Raw genomic sequence first — 6,196 nt, 5'->3', positions numbered from 1 at the left:
CACATAAGTAAACTGAGGCTTGGAGAAGTTAATCAAATCATACAAGGGCCACCAAGCTTGAAACACAAGCCAATTTGATATCAAAGGCTATATCCTTCGTCCCATATTTGCTGCAAAAATGATTGAAATATGATTTCTGTCCCCAAGGGGCTTTCAGCAAAGAATGGGTGTTAGTACACATGCAACAGCTACAATCCACGGAGGAGTCTTAAATTCTGCATAACAGGAAAAAAGCGCAGGGCTGTGGGAGAACTATGAAAGCAACTGTTACTTAGGGTTATGTTTGGGTCTGTGTTATTCATAGCGTTGTTACCATAGTTACAGCTTAACCCTCTCATAATTGTGAATTAAAAGCCACACAGATGTCTATGAGGATACCCTGACCCTAACTGGTAAATCCATGCCACTGTTGCTGCTGCTAAGTCACTTCAGTCGTGTCCAGCTCTGTGCAACCCCATAGACGGCACTCCACCGGCTCCCCCGTCCCTGGGATTCTCCAGGCAAGAACACTGGAGTGGGTTGCCATTTCCTTCTCCAATGCATGAAAGTGAAAAGTGAAAGTGAAGTCGCTCAGTCGTGTCCGACTCTTTGTGACCCCATGGACTGCAGCCCACCAGGCTCCTCCGTCCATGGGATTTTCCAGGCAAGAGTATTGGAGTGCTGGCGTCAGAGATATTCAGGGAGTGGCAGGGGTTCCAGCAGCCACAGTGCTTTCTCCCTGGCTCTACCCTGCCCCTTCCACCCCAGGTCCACGATTTACCCTCTTTGTGGCTCAATGAGCTCCTACAGGAACCAGGGCGGCTCAGAGCTCGTCCTGCCTGTACTGAAGGTTAAGCGAACACCATTCCCCAAATGTGGAAATGAAAGATTTCCAAAGTCCCATGGCAACATTCTGTAAGGAACCAAACACTCCTGCTCGCAGAGGTTAACCCTCAAATCCCCGATACTTATTCTCTGAAGCTCTAGGAGAGAGTGCTTACTTCATCCAGAGATGAGGGATCTGGCCCCATATAAACAAACCAAGTTACAACTGTGTGACCAACATATTTCGCTTATAAAGCTCAACTAAGGGGCTTTACATGCTGGACCTGCAGCCCAGTGATGGGTGTTCCTGCCAGACCAAAAGCAAAGTCATGTGATTTTTAGATGCTGCCTTCTTGGGATTGGGCCCACCAGGTTCCACAGCTCCGGAAGGCTGCTCCAGCTGGAACACCTGTAGCCAGCGCACGGGGATTCAGAAGCACTTGTTCCAGCCTAAGCCTTGCCAAATGTCTTTACACCGCAGAAATGGCATGAAATCTGGCCTTTGAAGAGGGCAGGGGGCTCCCAGCTTGCATCACATTCTTCCAGGCTTAATCTACTCAACAACCCAAGTGGAAACAGCTTCCCCCATCCCCCAACTCACGCCCATCATGGCCAACCGAGTATACGATAGAATCTACTGTTGCCATAGAACAGGCTTCAGGGGTGACTAACTCTGCCCCATGTTCCTCCAGAGAACTTTCCAGAATTTTACTGAGGGCATGATTTGGGGGGACAACTGTTCTTTCTCCAAAAGGAGAATAATCTGCACCAGGGAAAAAGGAGAAGCTTTGAGCAACACTGACAGTTTAGTTCATGTTTATCTTTCAGTTGCTTCTTCGATTCAGCAGAACCGGTAGGACATTACGGATGTGGTACCATAATACAACACAGGTGGTCCTGGAACTTCTGTTACAGCTATGATCCTGTCCCTTCCAGAGGGGGCCAGCCAGAGGGGTGGGCACATAGCATCTTCAGTGCATCTCTCTGTGACTTTATTCCTGGGAGCAGAAAGTGGGGGAAGGCAGCTTGGGGCTGACTTCACAAAGCGTGGCTGGGTGAGTGTTCCGAATTGGTTCCAGAAAAGGTGGAGGCCAGCCTGTGCTTCAGGCTTTCTTGCCTCCATCAGCCAGGCCCCTGGAGGAGGACTTTTCAAAGACAAGTGGCAAGTGTCATCTAGAACAGGGATCCGTGACCTGTTAGGAACTGGGCGGCAGGCAGTGAGCCAGTGAAGCTTCCGCTGTATTTACAGCCACTCTGCATCACTCACATTACCGCCTGAGCTCTGCCTCCTGTCAGATCAGCAGCAGCATTAGATTCTCGTAGAAGCCCGAACCCTACTGTGAAATGGGCATCCAAAGGATCTAGGGTGCATGCCCCTCGTAAGAATTATCCAGAAACCATCCACCCTGTGGAGCCATCCATCCCACTCTGTGGAAATACTGTCTTCCATGATCTGGTTCCTGGTGTTCGAAAAGGTAATAGACCTCTGATCTAGTGTTCAATAGTTTTTTCATGCTAAATTCATCATTTCCATAACTATTTCTAACAAGAGCCCATTGGCTGTCTCACTTGTCTCATTCTCATTTCCTTTATCCTGTCTCTTCTTCCTTTGGAGGTAATATGATAGAGTATACAAGAAGAGACTTGGACCTGACTGTTCTCTCCCAGAAACTCTGATTGAGGAGTAAGCAAGAAAAATGTCATTTAAAATTATTTCAGTTATTTATTAGAAATGGGGAGTTGGATTTACCTTTGGGGCATACTATCCTTTTGTCCTGGGCAAAACTAAAACCCAACAGTAATATTTAATTGGTAGTGCGGTTTCATTTTGAAAAGTAGCCATCATTGTTTTTTGAAGAAAAGCTAAACGCAGTGAAGCAACTCTAAAGTGAGAAATGAAATGTTCTGTTGGTAATGCAGTTCAGTGAAGGTTACTATACTAACACTGCATCTCTTATTTCTCTCTGTGTTGAGTATGCTTTGAAGGGAGAGCATCTGGTGCCCAGCGGGCACTTAATATATATGTGCTGACCGATGGCTTAACTGGCTATGACTTTAGAACTTGCAGGGTTTCCTTTTTTCTAGATTGGTGGGTTTCTCGTCTTGGACTGAAAGAAGGTGGGTCTTACTTTGAGCAAATGCTATGTATTTCTGAAGTTCTGTAATAACTTGAATTCTTACAAAATAATCAGTTAAAATGCACCAGGAAAAAAACAATTAGAGGATCTCACTGTGGCATTTCAGTAGTGATTATCTCAGAATGATGAAGGTGTAATACGCAGTCTGTTAGCTTTTGTTTTTAAAGCAGACCATTTTTACAATTAGTGAGGGTTGCTACCACTGATAGAATTAAGAGTCTCTTACTCCTAAACAGTCTGTGTTGATTTTGTTTCTTACATATGTATTGTTGATTACAGTACATGATTAATGTGCATAATCATGCACATTACATGATTATGTGCATGTGTGCCTATTAAGTCGCTTCACAAGTGTCTGACTCTTTGCGACCCTATGGACTGTAATCCGCTAGGCTCCTCTGTCCATGGGATTCTCCAGGCAAGGATACTGGAGTGGGTTTCCATGCTCCTCTCTGGGAGATCTTCCTGACACAGGAATCAAATGCACTGTGATTCGATCCGCAATGCAAAGCCAGTGAGCATTGACAGGTGGCTTCCTTACCACTAGAGCCATTGTATCTCACCATATTAATTTCACTGAATATTCCTGCTAAGGTCTTATAGGAAATCTGTTCTGCATGCATACAACTTTTATTCACTAGTGGGAAGGACTCCCCTTTGAGACCCTCCAGAACATTGAGGGGGAAGGTTCTAGAAAGACTGTGAGTTTTGGTTTATTCTGTTCCCAAATAGCTCCTATAAGAGTGTAGTGAGAGGCAAGGACAAGTGGGTGGAAAACAACTCAGTTCAGTTCAGTTCATTCAGGCACTCAGTCCTGTCTGACTCTTTGCAACGCCATGGACTGCAGCATGCCAGGCCTCCCTGTCCATCACCAACCTCCGGAGTTTACTCAAACTCTTGTCCATCGAGTCGGTGATGCCATCCAACCATCTCATCCTCTGTCATTCTCTTCTCCTCCTGTCTTCAATCTTTCCGAGGATCAGGATCTTTTCAGATGAGTCAGTTCTTCCCATCAGGTGGCCAAAGTATTGGAGTTTCAGCTTCAGCATCAGTCCTTCCCATGAATATTAAGGTCTGATTTCCTTTAGGATTGACTGGTTTGATCTCTGTGCAGTCCAACGGACTCTCGAGTCTTCTCTAACACCACAGTTCAAAAGTATCAGTTCTTCGGTGCTCAGCTTTGTAGTCCAACTCTCACATCCATACGTGACTTCTGGAAAAACCATAGCTTTGACCAGATGGACCTTTGTTGACAAAGTAATGTCTCTGCTTTTTAATATGCTGTCTAGGTTGGTCATAGCTTTTCTTCCAAGGAGCGAGCATCTTTTAACTTCATGTCTTCAGTCACCATCTGCAGTGATTTTGGAGCCAAAAAAATAAAGTCTGTCACTGTTTCCATTGTTTCCCATCTATTTGCCACAGTTGGAAAAACAAATCATCCTCCAAGGAAGAGGGGCCAAATAAAGATAAAGCCTCAGGACAACTGAAGTCATCATATACATTTGAAAAATTGTCATAGGTATGCCTAAAGTATACAAAGTACTACTAGGGAATGTAGCTGGAACTCCAATACTTTGGCCAGCTGACGCAAAGAGCCGACTCATTGGAAAAGACTGGTGCTGGGAAAGGTTGAGGGCATGAGGAGAAGGGGATGACAGAGGATGAGATGGCTGGATGGCATCACTGATTCAATGGACATGAGTTTAAGCAAACCCTGGGAGATAGTGAAGGACAGGGAAGCCTGGCATACTTCAGTCCATGGGTTTGCAAAAAGTCAGACATGACTTATTGACTGAACAACAACAACGGAATGTACTATAGTGTGGCATCTCAATATATATATATTTTATAAGAAAGTAGGATTTATTGGTGGGCGTGAGTAAGGAGGGGACAGCTCCAAGACTCTCAAGAGTGCAGGGCCTGCCTTTTGTCCAGAGGGCCGCCATTAGGGTTGTGTATATAACATGTGGCCCCCAGCCATCCTGAATGTGCCTCTTTTCTCTCACGTTTTCAAGCTCATCTGCACTAAACTTCGTAAATGCCCGCTTCTTGGAGATGTAGATCCAATATATGGTGGCCAGGGAACTTGAACTTGGCCCCAAGGAGAGTCTCAGTCACATGCTCCTTGTTCTGCATCTCAGTGGGGATGAACATTATGACTTGGCCAATGTGGACCCTGGCCAGTGTGCCCCAGGGCTTTCCAGAGGCACCACGCATACCTGTCTGGAGCCTAGACTGGGGACAGCATGCCAGTCATGAAAGTCCACTGGAAAGAGCTGTATCCCAGGTCCCTTAGGGCAACCTGTACAGGCAACAGGCTGCGTACACTACCGAGGAGGCTGCTGTTTGCAGCCACTGCACACTGGGCCCCCACGGGGAAAAGAGCACAGTCGGCCTAACTGGCTGCAATGGTGTGCATGCATGCGTAGTTGCTCAGGCGTGTCTGACTCTTTATGATCCCATGGACAGTAGCCCACCAGACTCCTCTGTCCATGGGATTCTCCAGGCAAGAATACTGGAGTGGGTAGCCATTTCCTCCCCCTGGGGATCTTCCTGACCCAGAGATGGAACCCATGTCTCTTGCGTCTCCTGCATTGGCAGGTGGATTCTTTAACACTGTGCCACCTGGGAAGCCCAGCTGCAGTGGCATCTCTAAAAGAAGAAGACGAAGAGGAGGAAGAGGTGGGTAGAAATCCCACAAGCCAAATCAATAACATTGTTTGGTTACATAGTATTTATGGTTGCCTAAATGTGTTTAAGTACAATTTGTTGTCAAGCACAGAAGGCTCTTCTCATAACAGCTATTGATTTTATGGGTTCAGTACCCTGTAGGTCTCCTGTTTCTGGTATCAGGAGCAACTACAAGTGATGTGGGTCCCATGGATCACAATTTTTAAGCTCCTGAGTGAAGTGTGAATTCAGTCCCTTTGTCTGTGGCATAAAGAGTTTCTACTGTGTCTGTCACTTCAAAACATTCAGCTCACAAAAGCTATCGCTAACAAAGGGTCCAACAAGGTAGGTGAAAAACAGATTGACTCAGTTCCTCTGAGATCCGCATCAACAGGTTTTGGGCTGACAGGTAAATATTGACTAAACCAGACCTGAGAGCTGAGAGGAGGCAGAGGTGCAGAAGACAATCCCTTCCTCCTTTCTGGGGGCAAGTCCACCGTTTTTAGTTTTCTTAATGATGAAATGCTGTTGGAAGTCAGGCATTACATGGCAGTGGCAATGTGCCCCCTTTCACCTGTGTAGCA

At 46.1% G+C, this 6,196-nt stretch overlaps 1 non-coding gene across 1 annotated transcript; it reads right to left on the bottom strand.

The window, feature by feature from the left end:
- Positions 1-5,216: 5,216 nt before the first annotated feature.
- Positions 5,217-5,351, bottom strand: LOC112447184 (small nucleolar RNA SNORA70). Its single transcript, XR_003035290.1, has one exon. It is a non-coding gene; the product is annotated as a small nucleolar RNA SNORA70 (small nucleolar RNA).
- Between the last annotated feature and the right edge of the window lie 845 nt (positions 5,352-6,196).

Source organism: Bos taurus, chromosome 6 (assembly GCF_002263795.3).
Source record: "Bos taurus isolate L1 Dominette 01449 registration number 42190680 breed Hereford chromosome 6, ARS-UCD2.0, whole genome shotgun sequence".
In the NCBI taxonomy this organism is placed as follows: Eukaryota; Metazoa; Chordata; class Mammalia; order Artiodactyla; family Bovidae; genus Bos; species Bos taurus.
The sequence above is the reverse complement of the archived record's forward strand: the minus strand, read 5'-3'. Positions and strand labels throughout refer to the sequence as shown.